At 51.6% G+C, this 14,227-nt stretch overlaps 1 protein-coding gene across 6 annotated transcripts in view; it reads left to right on the forward strand.

Annotated features, from left to right (window-relative positions):
* The window catches only part of NAV1 (neuron navigator 1), a 188,124-nt gene that overhangs the window by 129,577 nt on the left and 44,320 nt on the right, over positions 1–14,227 (forward strand). The gene's annotated exons all lie outside the window — the stretch shown is intronic.

The following is a 14,227-nucleotide window of genomic DNA, read 5'->3' on the forward strand; positions in this document are numbered from 1 at the left end:
AGCGGCGCTTGGGCGCGTGGCTGTGGGCATCTGGGGTTAGAGGGGGGTGTGTGCTGGGGTTTAGGGTGGGAAGCAGGAAGGAGAGGCTGGGGACAAAGCTGAGACAATAGCCCAACTTGATGGAACTTGGATGGTTGCCCGCAGTGCGGTGGGGGCCGGCTGTGGGGTCGGGGGTGCCGAGGACGTGGGGGGTCCAAGGGGAGGGAGCTGCAGCCCCGGACCTGCTCAGCATGGCATTCCCTAACCCCGGAAGCTCTGGGAGCCGTGGTGGGATGTGGGAGGGTGAGACCTGAGGAGGATGGGCTTGGGTTTGTGACCCCACAGCCCGTGGGATCCCTCTGATAGGGAGGGGAGCCTGGGACTCCAGTGATTTTGGGGGATGCTCTGTGGAGGGGAGCAGACCAGTCCTGTGAGGTGATGCACAGAGGCTCCCCATGAAAGGGAAGTGTGAGCATAGTCAAGCCCAAACCCCAGCGCGCACTTCCAAGAGGGGGTTAGGAAATCCCAGCAGCCTGAGAAAGAGGCTGATGCCCCCTGCTTTTCCTGGGAGCCTCTCACCCCAACATACACACTCCCTCCCCTGGGCCTGTGGTCTGACCCTGGCTGCTGTGGTCACCCCACCCCACCCTCCTCACAGCCTCAGCCCCAGGCTCCTTGGCGGGAACCACAAGTCGTCTCCGCTGCAACTCAGCACACACAGGCTTCGGGTCAGAGCAGAAGTGGGCACGGCCTGGGAGGGAGAGCCCCTTGGAAGCTGGAGTCCTGCTGGCCCCAAACTATTTGTGCCCCACCCAGTAGCACAGACTGCAGCCCCTCTGGAATGTGCCTTGGGTCCTTGGGGGTCACTGCTGAAGTGACCGGTCCGTTGGGATGTGTTGAACATCTCAGTTTGTGAACAGAGAATAGAAAAATGTAGGGCCTTCGGGGAGGGGGGGGGTCTTCCTTCTGGTGAGGTCCTGGGCTGAGTCACTGGGCCCTGGAGAAGGTGAAGACAGTTTCCGTCCCCCACTTGTACCGCTCCCCCCCCCCCACCAGTTCAGATCCCACACAGGGTGTGCCCAAGGAAAATGATAATTGCCACCCAACCAAGGCCTGCATTGGTTCTACCCTTAAGTTTTTTGCCTCCCCCATCCCTGGAAGATGAGAAAATTCTTTAGCTGACTCCAGCACCTTTTTCGCGAGCCCATCACACCCTCCTCCCTGCCTTTTCTAGGTTACCCCTCACTTTTCTCCCTGCTCCCTTCCTCCTCTCTGCCCCACCCCAGGAGACCCAGGCTTTGTCCTGTGAGCTTAGCACCCTATCCTGGGGCCACAGCTGTTGAGTCCTCACCTAGCTGTTTCCAGAAACCAACCGCTGGGCAGGTGTGCCTGGGCGGGACCTGTCTGCCATAGCCCAGGAAGCGGAGCCCGTCACATCACCACTCCTCAGCCTGCTGCCTGCTGGGTGGGGCTGGGTTGGGCCCTCCTTCCTTTCCGTCCAAGCCCAGACTCCCAGGCAGAATGTTAAGGAGACGGGATGCTGTTAAGTGGAGGTCAGTCCTTGAATTGCCGGAGTTCAAATATAAAATTTAATACCTGGCTCCAGTCCACTGAGCGACAGCCCAGCCCAAGCCTTGGCCCTGGGGACAGCTCGACATTCTCCTTGTCAATGATGTTTGATTGCGGACAACAGGGATCAAAGAGACACCTTCCCTGTAGGTTCAGGTTCCCTGAAGCTGCAGAGGAGGCAGCAGGGAGGGTATGAGCCATCAGGGTGAGGGGCTTAATTGGTTCTCACATGTCCCCTGGCCAGCGTCCATTTGGCTGGGAGCAGATGCCTTTCCTCCCCCATGCCTGGGGTTTTGGTATCCATCGTGGGGGGCTGTCTCCATAAGCACCATTCTTACACATCTCAAGTGTTAAGGTCTCTCCCGGAGACTCCTGTCTTCTCCCGCGTCGTTCAGTATCTTCCAGGCAGGAAACCTGGAGTCCAGGCACCCATTTAGCACCCCTAGATCCCCTCCTGGAAAGGACCCTTAGCTAGAGCCTGCAGCCCAGTGCAAACAGGACTGCTCATGCCGCAGAGATCCCTGGGGCAGAGGGTTTCTGCTTGGCACAGAATCAGCCTGTGAGCAGACAAATGCCTGGGAACAGCGGAGCCAGTGAGCTACTGCTTGTTAGCGGGGTTTATGGGGCTCGGCACGCACACCCCAGGCAAACCACACTTGCTGGTTTACCCTCTTCCTGCAAAGCCCCTGCCCTCTGCCAGGGAGGCAAGGAGAGAGGTGCCAGCAGGAAACCTTATAGGAAGGGAGATGGAATGGCCACATGTGAGCCGGTCACCTTCCCGCTCTGTAACGTGACACCTGCGCTCAGGGCTTGGTACGCATGGCAGCCATCGAGGTCAACCTCATTATTGTCCCATTGCCCACAAGAAGAGACTGAGGCTGGGGAGACGAGTCAGCCACTGAGATCTGCCCTCGCGCCTAGATCTGTCTGACTCTAGTGCCCTCCCCCAAACACTGCTCGAGGGGTGGGCTCTTCTCAGTGACACTGACCTGGGGCCCAGGATACCAAATGCTGAGGACACAGGCGGTGAGAGTCAGCCTGGAGCTCTAGGGGGTGTGTCGTGGGAAGGGCACTGGACGTGGGGTCCGCTGACCTGATTGGAACTCGGCTCCACTACTCACGCGTTTTGTGGCCTCGCGGAGGTTTCTCAGCCTCCAGACTCAGTTTCTTTCCCCCTAAAATGGGCCTAGCTCTTCACCTGCCTACCTCCCTGGGGTGTGGTAGTGACAGGGAGATGACAGGAAGGACAGAGTACTTTCACAAATGACACTGCCAGCCGAGGTCTGTCGCAGGCAGCAGGAGTCAGGCATCCTCTCCTTCCAGCGTGCTAGGACCCTCATGAGGGCACTTATCAGTACAACAGACTAAACAACTTCCCAGCTTGGGATTTGCTTAGCATTCCTAATCTCTGCTAATTAGGATGCCATATTTATACATCCTGTTTTTAATGGCAATTTATTGAGTGATTGACATAAAAATCAATCGTTTAAAAAATTGTTTAAACAAAACAAACGTATTTATTCAATCTTTACTATGTGACAGCTTTGTGCCAGCCACTGTGCTGGGTGCTGGGGAAACAGAGCTGACCCCTAACGAGCTAGCATGTGTTTATTTATTCACGTATTCAACAAGCTGCGGTGAGAGTCTCCCAGATGCCAGGCTCGGTGCTGGGGACCGGATACAGTCGTGAGCAGCAAGCAGACACCGTCCCACCATCAGGAAGCTTGTAGTCTTTCCATGGAAACAGATACATAAAAGTCGACCAACACATGCATTGTTTCAAGTCGTGAGAAATGTGAGAGATAATAACACAGGAGGATACAGTCTGTTGCAAATGACAGAGGACACAAGTCCGCGTGGACCAGGTCGTACGTGCAACGGCTGGAAGCAAACGGGGAGAAGGTGGCATTTCCACTGGGCTTTGAAGTGAAAGGAAGAGTTTCCCAGATGAACAAGAGCTCGTTTGGGGAGAGAGGGAGTTGTCCTCAGTCGCGGGGCCACTGACCATGTGCAGCTTCTCACGGTGGCTCCTTCCATCACACAAACGCCTCATCTCAGCCTCCTCTGAGACAGACAGCTGAGTCAGTTTTTCGCTGCTCAGCACCACCAGGAATCCTTTGCAAGTGCAACTGGCTGTGTCCTCTGGACCTGGGGGCCAGTGTCATCGCTCGTGAAGCTCATGGCCGGAATAGCAGCCTCCCTTGCCTAAGGCCGTCAGCTAGTGCTAGCCACGCGGGGAACGTGGGACTTCGTCCTCAGCCTCACCTTCTTGGGACGTGTCAGGAATTTCCTAAAAATGCCAAATTCTCGGACATCAATGAATGTTTAAATCTTAGGAAGCCTTTGTCCTACGAAGACTCTGACACGTTATTGGGGAAGAAATATTGAGAAGGAAAGAACAAAAGCCCCCCCACACCCCCCCCACGTGCCCCCCCCACACACACACAACAGCCTGGCCGCCTGGCCCATTCAGCACAGCCCAGAAACGCCTTCAGTAACCATGGACTTACAGAGGACATGGCAAATGTGTGTTTCCTCCAGAACTAGGTTTCGTGCCTGCTGCATCACTACAGGTGTCACTGACTGGTGGGTGGGTGATGGGACCTGGGAGACAGGACACCTGTGTTCCTCTCTGCGCTTTGCGGGAGATGGAGCTGGCTGCTTCCTTTTTTACCTCATTCACTCCTCGCCGTGCCCTGGACAGGCCGATGGTGGCGTGGCCATTTTTTGTGCTGCGGGCCTGTGTTCAGGGAGGGAGCGGGCCTGTCCTGTGTCACAGCCAGTAAGTGGGTGGGTCAGAAATTCCAACCCAGCCCTGGCGGGTCCACTGTCCACTCTGCGCTGGGGAGCTCGGTGCTGTCTGCAGGCCTGAGGACGCCGCTCCCTTTGGGGACTGGTATTTTCTACAAAACGGGGGGGCTGCTAGTGGGGTTGTCCCAACTTACCTGCGTATTTGTTGTTTCCCTGTATCCATTCATTTGTGGGGGTGGTTTTGTCCCGTCACAGGTTCCTGCGTGCCAGCGACTCACTCAGGTAATGCATATGTGGAGCTTACTGGTGGTTTTGCGATGACATCACATGGGTGACAGGATCCCATGGTCATAGCTAATGGAGTAGCATGGATTTGGGGGGCCGCGTGTACCCTGTGCCATGTCACTCTCAGCTCTCTGGGTGGGGTCCAGTCATAGCCCCTGAAACAGAACAGCTGCACAAAATAGAAGCCGATCGGGCCTCCACCCGCACGCGTGCATCAGCTGCCTGCCACGTGCCGGCCCCTTCTTACGGCTGCCTGGGGCACGTGCACGTGTGCCCGCGAGAGCGTGTGCGCCCCCCGCCCACGTGTCACCTTTCAGGCTTGGAACATCTTCTGGGACTTATTTTAAATTCTTCCATAAGACTCTAAAGGTGACCAGGTTTTGATCCTGGTGAACTGCCCACTGTGTGATTTTAACTGTTGCTCTGTAACAGCTTTAAAACAGAAGTTGCATTTCTGCCAGTGGTGGAGTCACAGCTCAGAGACCCTTGAGGAAAACAAATGCCTGGGGTACCCCTGGGTGTCATAGGTTCCTGGGGTTAGACCCTGGCACAGCGGCTGGGACAATAACGCTGTCCCTCATACACAGCTCTGACAGGCGGTTGAAAAAGAGGCTTGGGTGGGTAACCAGGTCCCAAAATGCACCTCTGGTCTGGAGAGTTCCCTGATGAAAACCTTGTTTATGCTGGAGGATGTTTCCATGTTCTGGAAATCGGTGACTTCTCCCTGTTTCCTGTTACATACGTGTTAGGGTCCTGCAGATTGTACTGTTTCTTTCTGTTTAAGCTTCTCTCTCGTACATTCTAGGTAACCATCCCAGTAGTTTCCAGGCCCTGGGCTCCCAGCCCCGGTTTCCATGCCAGCCACTGCTCAGTGGCCTCAGCACCTTCTTCCAGAAGCCAGAGCTCCCACAGCAACACCATGGGCTGGGTCCCCCAAAAATGGGGTTCGTGATTGGCGCTTGGCAGGTGCTTTTGGCCTGGCGTGGAGCTGGTCTAGAGGGGGACTTATGGAGCAGCTTTCCCTGCAGAGGTGGCTCTTGAAGGAGCAAGGTTCATAAGTACCACTATTCTCAGTGCTTACAGGACATTCCAGGACTATTCCCCTCAAAGTGTCCTGAGCAGTATGTTAGTTGGTTAGTTTTCCTCTATTTTCCTTGTCCCACTATTGGGAATTACACGCGAAGAGGGAGGGCTGTGTAACACCCGGAGATTTTCCACGCAGTCCTTGGAAGTTGCTTTCCTCTGCTGTGCAGGCCCCTCGTCTCATACCTGTCATTCTCTTTCAATGCTTTTCTTTTCCGAATCCCCTGTGGAAATCCCAGAGGAGCGGGAACCTGGGCTGCTGCACTGTGGTGGCCTCGGCAGGGCTGACCCCAGAGAGTCCAGAAACCCTTGGGGAAAAGCTTGCTGTGCCAGGGAGGCAGTGCCACATGCAGGAGTCCCCCAAAGCAGTCCAGACTCCTGGCTTTGGTGTCTGGGTTTCACGGGACGGCCTACCCTGGCCGGCCTCTGGGCCACTCGACGTCTCTTCTAAAGTTGAGCCAGGATTCTCTCTAACCCAGAACAGTTCTGCGGTAAAATAATACCACCCAAGTGAAATGATGCTGATCATGTGATTTGAGCCTGAGGATTCAGAAATAACTGAATATCATTTCAATCGACCTCATGTCTTCCTCCCCACCTCTGGTCTTTACACTTGGCGAGAAGTGTGTGGAGAAGCGGGAAAGGTCAGCAGGGCAGCTGTGGTCGTGTCGTCGGCCTTGCAAATGTCGCTGTCGTCCTCAAGTGGCCTGTCCCCGACTCGCTCTCCTGGCCTCTGCACGTGAGCGCTGGTGGCTGGTGCCTGCCCCCTTCTGCTGCTACCAGTCGGTGATGTCCTAGAACTTTGGTCCCAAACCCATTCGTGCCAGTTGGAATTGTACCGTTTCATTGTGACCTAAATGGCCGAACTGTAAAAAGAGCGTTGTTTCTATGAAAACTGCATATTGAAGGCTTTGGGGAGCAATCGCCAGGAAAAGTGTTTCGGAGCTAGGTGTAGATTAGGGAGACATTAGGAACTCCAGAAGGACTTGCTCTGGATCACTCTGTGTCTTGGAAATCTTGCTGCACTTTCAAGAAGCTGACCTGGATGGAATCAGGCACGACGGGTTTAGGTGTGACGTGTGGAACTGGAAAAGCAGAGCGTGTGGGGAAAACCTGGTTCCGGTCCTTTGACAGGCACCGCTCCACAGGAGCCTTTCTGGGCCATTTTCTGTAAGGAGCACGTACGGCTGCTCGGGGTGGCATGTAATGGGCACCTGTGGAAGGGAGGAAGCCCTGCTACTCCAGACACCCACCTTCCTGGATGGCTGTTGGTGATGGGGAGGAAGTAGCTGAGATCAACCTGTTCATGGCTGGGGGGCAGCCTGAGGGGCAGGTGGGCCCTGAGCATCTGCCTCTTTCAACCCGAGCAGCCCTGTTTTTACCTGTTTATACATTGGGGACTTTGGGTAAAAATGTTAGTAAAAGGGCTGCTCTTCTTTAAAAAGGGCTTACAAAGTACCAGATGAGGTGTTTTCTGTGTGTCTCCAAATCTATGTGACTGAACTGAGGTCCCCCCCACCCCTGCCCCCACCCCACTGAGGACATTTTTTTAGGGCCCAAGCCACACCTTTTATTATTCATGTTCAAGTCCTTTGGAGTGCTAATTGATGAGTGTTACACTTACTCGGATCTGACACTTGGTTGGTGCCCAGGGTGGGTCACCTCTGAGGAGTCCCCATTAGGTTTTGTTCTTCCAAATCTCAGAAAGCAGACGGGGCTTCTGGGCACAGGCTCCTTTGGACAGGAGAGGGGGGCTGCAGGGTGAGGTGGGGCTGCCAGGACCCCTTTTCTACGTGGAGAAGGGCTCGGGAGCTTGCCTGCCTCTGCAGAATGGAAGGACTAGCAGCGTGTTTGGTTCCTGTCTGTCGCCTGAGGGCACCTTCCCCAGAAAGAAAACCAGTTTGATTTTGATTAACTTTCTCTTTTCCTTTCATTCTTCCTTCTTTGGACTTCTTTAAGGCTTATGCCAAAGCCCCAGACTGATCACAAACCCCTGGAACAGAGATTTCAACTCTTAGTTACCCAAGAAAAACATGTTAATCCCGGAAGTGATTTCCTAACCAGTCATTTCCTGTGTTCCCCAAATTGTTATTTTTTCCCCGTAAGATGTGTATCTTCACATAGCAAAAACTGTTCTCCCCCTCAACCTGGGGGAGGTGGTGTGGCAGGAGGCATTTTGAGGAAAGCAGAAATAAAAGGACATTTCAGAGATGCCCGCTGGGGAAGGGTTGGTGTCACGCTGAGTACATTGTACTTTATACCCAGCCTGAGCTGGGGTACATTTGTGACGCCGAAGTGAAGAGATGAAGCATCTAAAAATCTAATACTTACTTTGCTGGGGACTCATTCTGTGACCCAGGGCAAAGCTCCAGGCTTTCATTTCCCCTTCTTTGAAGCAGAGTGACTCCCAGCGGTGGGTGAGAGGCCCATACGGCATTATCACGTGAGATGGTTTGGAGGGAAGGAAATGCTGTCTGAATGGAAAGGGTGTCTGTCAGTAAGGATTTGCTGCAGTTATAGCAAGCCAGTCGCACGGGTGTTGGAAGCAATAACCACTTAGAGAAATGGCCAGGTATTTGTGTTTGCAAAGCACTAAGATACATCAATCCCTGCCTCTGAAAACACTGGGCAGGACCTCTGCCTTTCAGAAATGCTTAGTATATCTGGCATTTGCAGGTTAGCATTTGTAAGTTTAAATCTTTTCAGTTCCCTGTTATTTTTTCCTCCATTCACCTTTCATCCTTACATGGGCAGAATGTCACGCCTGGGGCATGCAGTGGCTTTTTACTTTGTCTGAACACCTGGCTTATTTGTCTGCAAGAAGATCTTTACTTCATCCACTTATTGGATAAGAATTAAGATTCCTCTTTGCATTCTTTCTGTTCAAGGCTTTGTGATAGGTGAGAGAGAGATGCTTACTTTCACATGCATGGAACATTCACCCATAAAAATGAAGGTCTTTCACAATGCAGGGGGGTGTGTCGCTCTGATGCTGACCTTTGACCCCACACACAATGAGGTATTCAGTGTTCTGTTCTCTGAAGTGAAAACCTTCAGAGTCCTCAACAAAGATATTTCACCAAGAGTAAGCAGCCCATGAACTGAATGACTTAAGATAAGAAGGCAGTTAATTTTGAGATAAAGATGAAGGCAAGAGGTCTATAAAAATGACAATGCCCACCAAGGCCAGATCGCTGATTCCCCCCCCCCATGGTGGGGGTGACAACTCAACCACCCTTAAGACCTAGATTAAAGACACAAATAAATTTTCTATTCAATGGGATTTCTTAACGCTAGGATTTCTTTGGACAAACCTGCCCAGTGTTCCTGGGTTGATAAAAGGAGAGGAGAGAATCTTAGTGGGAGAGGAAGCTATTCAGAAGGTGTGAACCCCGAGGGCCTCTGGAGCACTTCCTTTGAAATCCTTAACAAGTGCTCTTACTCTAAGGGTTTCAAGGATGGGAGCATTTGTGGGCTGGTTGGCAAGAAAAAACCTCAGAAATCAAGTGTGGTCTGAGTCACCACCTTGGGCGAAGTGCTAAGAAGGTAATGGAGTGTTTTTTTTTTCCTTATTGCTCTCTAGAAATGCAAGGAAAGACTTAGCCTTGGGAACAAGCCTTGGGCGTTTAATTGTAAGGTTGGCTGAGGAGAGGGAGACAGAGAGGCGAGGTAGGGTAAAGTCATGGTTTAGTTTTCACAAAAAAATCCTTTCCATGGACTGTGTTCAGAATGCTTGTCTGCCAGTTGTGCGAGGACATCCAGATTTCCGTGGTGTGAGGAAACTTCTTTCGCTGCAGCTGCCTCACAGTGGTAAATTGCAAATTCTTCCCCCATGAAGCTTTATTTTTGGAGACCACTGTAATTGACATGTTGGGACCTATTATTAACTGCTAGTTTTATGCCGTTATTGGAAATCTTTACATTAGGAAAGAATGTATGGGTTGTTTTTTGGGGGAAGGGAGGCTCAAATTAAAGGTTACCTTGTATAGTATCTCAGATCTGTCTCGGATTAGAGAATGGATTAGGAACCCATGGCCCCCATGCCCAGAACGTGCTCTTGGTCACCTATAACTGTCTTTCCAAATGAAGAGCTTTTATGTATCTATGAAGTGGCTTTTTCAAGGGAAGAGGTGATGATGTAAATACTTCTCAATTGTCTATTTGGAAGCTACAGTGGTATATATACATATTAGAGGACAGACTCGAGCCCCTGTAGAAACTACATAGCATATTTCATACATGGAAAAAGCACAAGCAATAGTCTATATAAAATTTCAGCCCATAATTGGGTAAATGGAAAAGCCCCCTATTTAATTCCACCACCCAGTGTATGAGAGGAAACTGGGTGACCTTATGTTTGCCCAGCACCTGGGACAGGAGAGTGGTTCAAGTTGGTGTCAGAATGTGCCTTTCAAATGTCCTTGTTAGAGAGAGACTGGAATGATGTTTTACCGTGTAGTGGTTCTCCAATGATCCTTTCAAAATGACAGGGCTCAACTCAAGTGAGCCCTATATGAGTGTTTTCCACAGAAATGACAAGGCTTCAGGTCCCCAAGGAGCTCTCATTATGAGAGGTCAAACACTTTGACACATAAACAACTCCACAGAAAAGTTTGCTTTCATCTTGAACTGTTAAGGTGTCCTGGGCAAAGTTCGTGAGAGGGCTTTCCAGAAACACTGGAGGTTTCGTAAAGTTTTGGCTTTTGGTAGGTAAATGTATGGGATTATTGTTGTTAAACTAAAAATGGAGCTAATAAGATCCTGGTGTGACCTTCCCAACTGCAGGAACCCAAGATGAAGCTATTAAACTCTTTGCCAAAAGTAGGCATTGGCCAGTTTGATGCCAGATGAATGCCCAAGGAAGGGGAAAGTGAGAACCTGGGAGCTCCCACTGGGGTAAAATTGTTTTGAAAACATTGAGCAGTTGTTTACATATGCCCTTCTTTCCTGCAACAGACTCCGTAGGATTCTCAACCATATCTGTTCTGGGGAAAACATTTGAATATGACCCCTTGATTCATTCATTCAACAAGTGTATTGAGACTCTGCTATGTGCCAGACCCTTCCATCCAGCCTCTCTTACATTGTACCTTAGCCATCATACTGGCCAGGGACGGACCTCTCAGGGGTGTGGGAAGAATGAGACCACCAGTAAGTCAAGGGCCACATACAGTGAAAGACGAAAGTTTAAAGGGTGGGCATAGGTAGAGGAAGGGGTCTGGATAAGGGGGATCAGGAAGATTATGCTGGTACTGAGAGGCTGACAAAGGAAAGAATCTCGAGGAGTGACTGACCCTGTTAAATGCAACAGACAGGCTGGAAAGCTAGGACTAAAAAGTCCCAACTGAATTTAACAATGTACAGATGATGGGTAACCCTTGCCAGAGATTTCTGCGTTGGCTATCGTTGTGAGGGATCAGAAAATTATTCTCTCGGCCCCAAAGATTTCCTTCTGTGGTCCCAATGACAGTAGCAGGTCCAGCATAAGAGTCTGTTAAAGCGACTCTCCAACAAGCAGTACCGTGTGCCGACCAATGCAGCACTACTGGTTCTCACTGCCGTGTCCTACATAATGTTCTGTTATCAACGACAAAAAAGCAGTTCCCATTATCTCCCTGTCCAACAGCCCGCCCTTGGGGCTTGACCTTGAATATCTGAAAAAGCAGCTCCTCCTGAAGATCTGGAAAGGGGAAGAGGTTTTAGAGGCTTCCAGCAGTTTCTATATGGGATCTTCCCTCTGGGGATACAGGCCACAGACATGGTGGTTCTACCATATACATCCTCAGGGCTGTCAGCAAACGTTCCCCCAAATCAGCTGACCCCGGACATCTGCCATTGACCTAGGAGACTCTTCTGAATTCATTTTCATCCAGAGAAGGGAGAGAGGGGCGTTTCCTCTTGACCTTGGAGGTGTCCGGTGCTCGCAGGTGGCTTCCGCGAGCGTGGGCGAGGCAGCCCTTCTGCCCGGGGCGGCCTCTAGGGCTCCCGCCCAGCCAGGCTAGCTCAGGCCCCACGCCATCGCTGTCTGCTCTCTAGCACAGACCCAGCCACCCAAGACGGCGCTGTCTCCAAAGTCTCCAAAAGTCTCAGCACTCCGCGCCAACATCCAAGATGGGCACCGGAAGAGGAAGGAGGACAACCGGAAGAGGAAGAACAGCTGGGAGGGCGGGGTACAGACCTCAGCGCCCAGAGGACCAATTGGTGGCCCCCTCGACGGTGATAGACAGGGAGAGGAAGCTGGTGGGTGGGACTTCCTCCTACGGAAGTCGCCAAGCTAAAGCTGTGGAAGCCCGGCCAGCAGCGACCTCGACGACTGAAGACTGGCCGAGCCCGAACTGGAAGACAGAACCGTCGAAGGGGGAGCCCCACTGGCGCTACTTGGCAGGCCAGGCCGTGAAGTTGGGAGTCCCAAGGATGAAGCAGAAGCCATCGTGGGGGGCCCTAAGTGGCGCCCGCGTGAAGGGGCTGCCGCTCCCCTCCCCCAGGGTGTAGGGCGCTGTGCCAGAGCCACATGTGCCCTACGGGGACTCCTTCATGGGAACTCATCCTCTACCCCCTCCTCACTGTGAAGGAGCGGTGTTTGCTTTCTCACTCACGGTGACAAGGACTTCCTCTGTAAAGTAACGTCCAGAAGGTTGGACTTGACATTCGAGGGTCAGGTCAGGTCCTGCAGGAGTTTTCCCAGAGGGAAAAGATTCGGAATGGGGCCTTCCCAGGGGACGCTGAGGCGGTTAAACTACCTCGAGCTGCTGTCCAGCGGCTCAGCCGACCCCCTAGCTTCGGTTACTTGGTCCCCATTCCGCCGCAGGCTGCTGGCTGGAGGTCTCGTGTGGTGCTCACGTTAAAGTGTGCAGATGTGCCTTTCAAACTGTAAGAACTGGCTTCAGCACATTTGAAAGGTTTCTGCCAAGTTACACTGCCCCACACTTCTTTTTGCCAGAGCCTTTCCTTTAGTTACCTAGGAGCGTGGCACTCCTGAAGGCAGGGTTTTCTGGTGCGTGGGCTTTTTGAGGTCTAGGGACTAACCCCCATTTCTTCTTCACGATTCTCAGTCCCAAACTTTGGTAACTGTTGAAGTGCAGTGATGGAGCAGATGCCAATTAAATTTGACCTGCCTCCCACCTTTTTGTGCAAAGAGCCCTAGACATGTGTGAGTGACCCTCGCCTTCCAGTGGCACAGCGTGTGGCAAGCTGCCAAATAATGCACTGTACAAGTTATGCCAGGTGGTCCCTAGTGAGCTGAGAAAATGCCTGATTTAATTTTGCTCTTCTGTGACCACCCTGAACTTCGATTCTCCTAATGGTAGTACTTTTAGGTAATGGTTAAAAACAGGGACTCTAGAGTCAGACAGATGTGGATATTGCACTGGTTCTGCTGCTTAACTAACTGTGGCACCTTGGGCATGTAACTCTACCTGTCTTAAGCTTCAGGTCTCTTGGTTAAATGGAAGTCATGTGTAATTCAGGGCTAATATGAAGATGGAATGAGGTTGTACATGTATATACAAGTGCCCAACGAAGTGCTTGGCACACATACTTAAATACTGGATGGATGGTGGCTGTTTGAACAACGATCTGGTGATGTTCGCAAAAAAAATAAATAAATAAGATTAGAATATTTGCGTGGGTCAGCTCCAACCTGGCTGGCATCGCCACTAGAAAATAACATGAAATGCATGTCCTTTAGACAAAAGCAAGTGCTGTGGGTCAGTATAAAAGGCAGCATATTACAGATGCTTTTTAATAGTGAGTTTTTATGAAACACTGGATTTCCACAGTGCGCTGGGTAGTAGAAAAGTGGAGAAAGTGCTTTGATTTGATGAGTGATACAAGCGAGTGAGCTAGATGCCTGTGCTGACTCCACAGACGGACGGAGACCATCGCCTAGGCTTCAGCGTTTCCGGTGTTGGATGGTATGATACAATGACCTTGAGTGTTCATTCGTGTCATTTGGTTGTCTTCTCAGGCTCCTCCATTATTTAAGGTTGTCTCCCAGAAAGCCATGAGTCTTCAGTACGATGCAGACTTTGTTCTGGCTGCTTGCAGGATGTGCGTTACTGCCTGTTGGTTCTGTTGGTCAGCGTGGCTGGGTGGGTGCTGGCGTAGCCCGCGATGACTCATCTGGCCTGCCTGCTGATGAAGCCAACAGCAGCTTTCCACAACACAGTCTGAGACCTTCACACGGCCATGCTGCCGCAATGGAGATCTCTACTGGTGGATCCACACAGACTAAGAAAGGCTCCGTTACACAGAACCCTTCAATTCTCTACCTTCTCACGACTGTTTCCTTTGAAACAATGGTATCAGGTGCCGACGGAGGCCCTGGATAAGCCCCCCACACAGTGAGTGATAAGCTCATAGGTCAGCTTCCCTGGCAGCACGCTGCCCTCCGCCTGGGCCTCACTTCTGACTCTTTGTGGACACGTAGAAAGAGAAAACTTACCACCCTGCACTCCTACACCTGTGGCCACTGATACAGGACTAGAGGACTGTGTGATTATAGGACTGATAGATCGAGTTTGCATTTAAATGGCAACGGGACATAACGAGGAGTTGCAAG

This window comes from Rhinolophus sinicus, linkage group LG12, assembly GCF_036562045.2.
Source record: "Rhinolophus sinicus isolate RSC01 linkage group LG12, ASM3656204v1, whole genome shotgun sequence".
NCBI classification, from domain to species: Eukaryota; Metazoa; Chordata; class Mammalia; order Chiroptera; family Rhinolophidae; genus Rhinolophus; species Rhinolophus sinicus.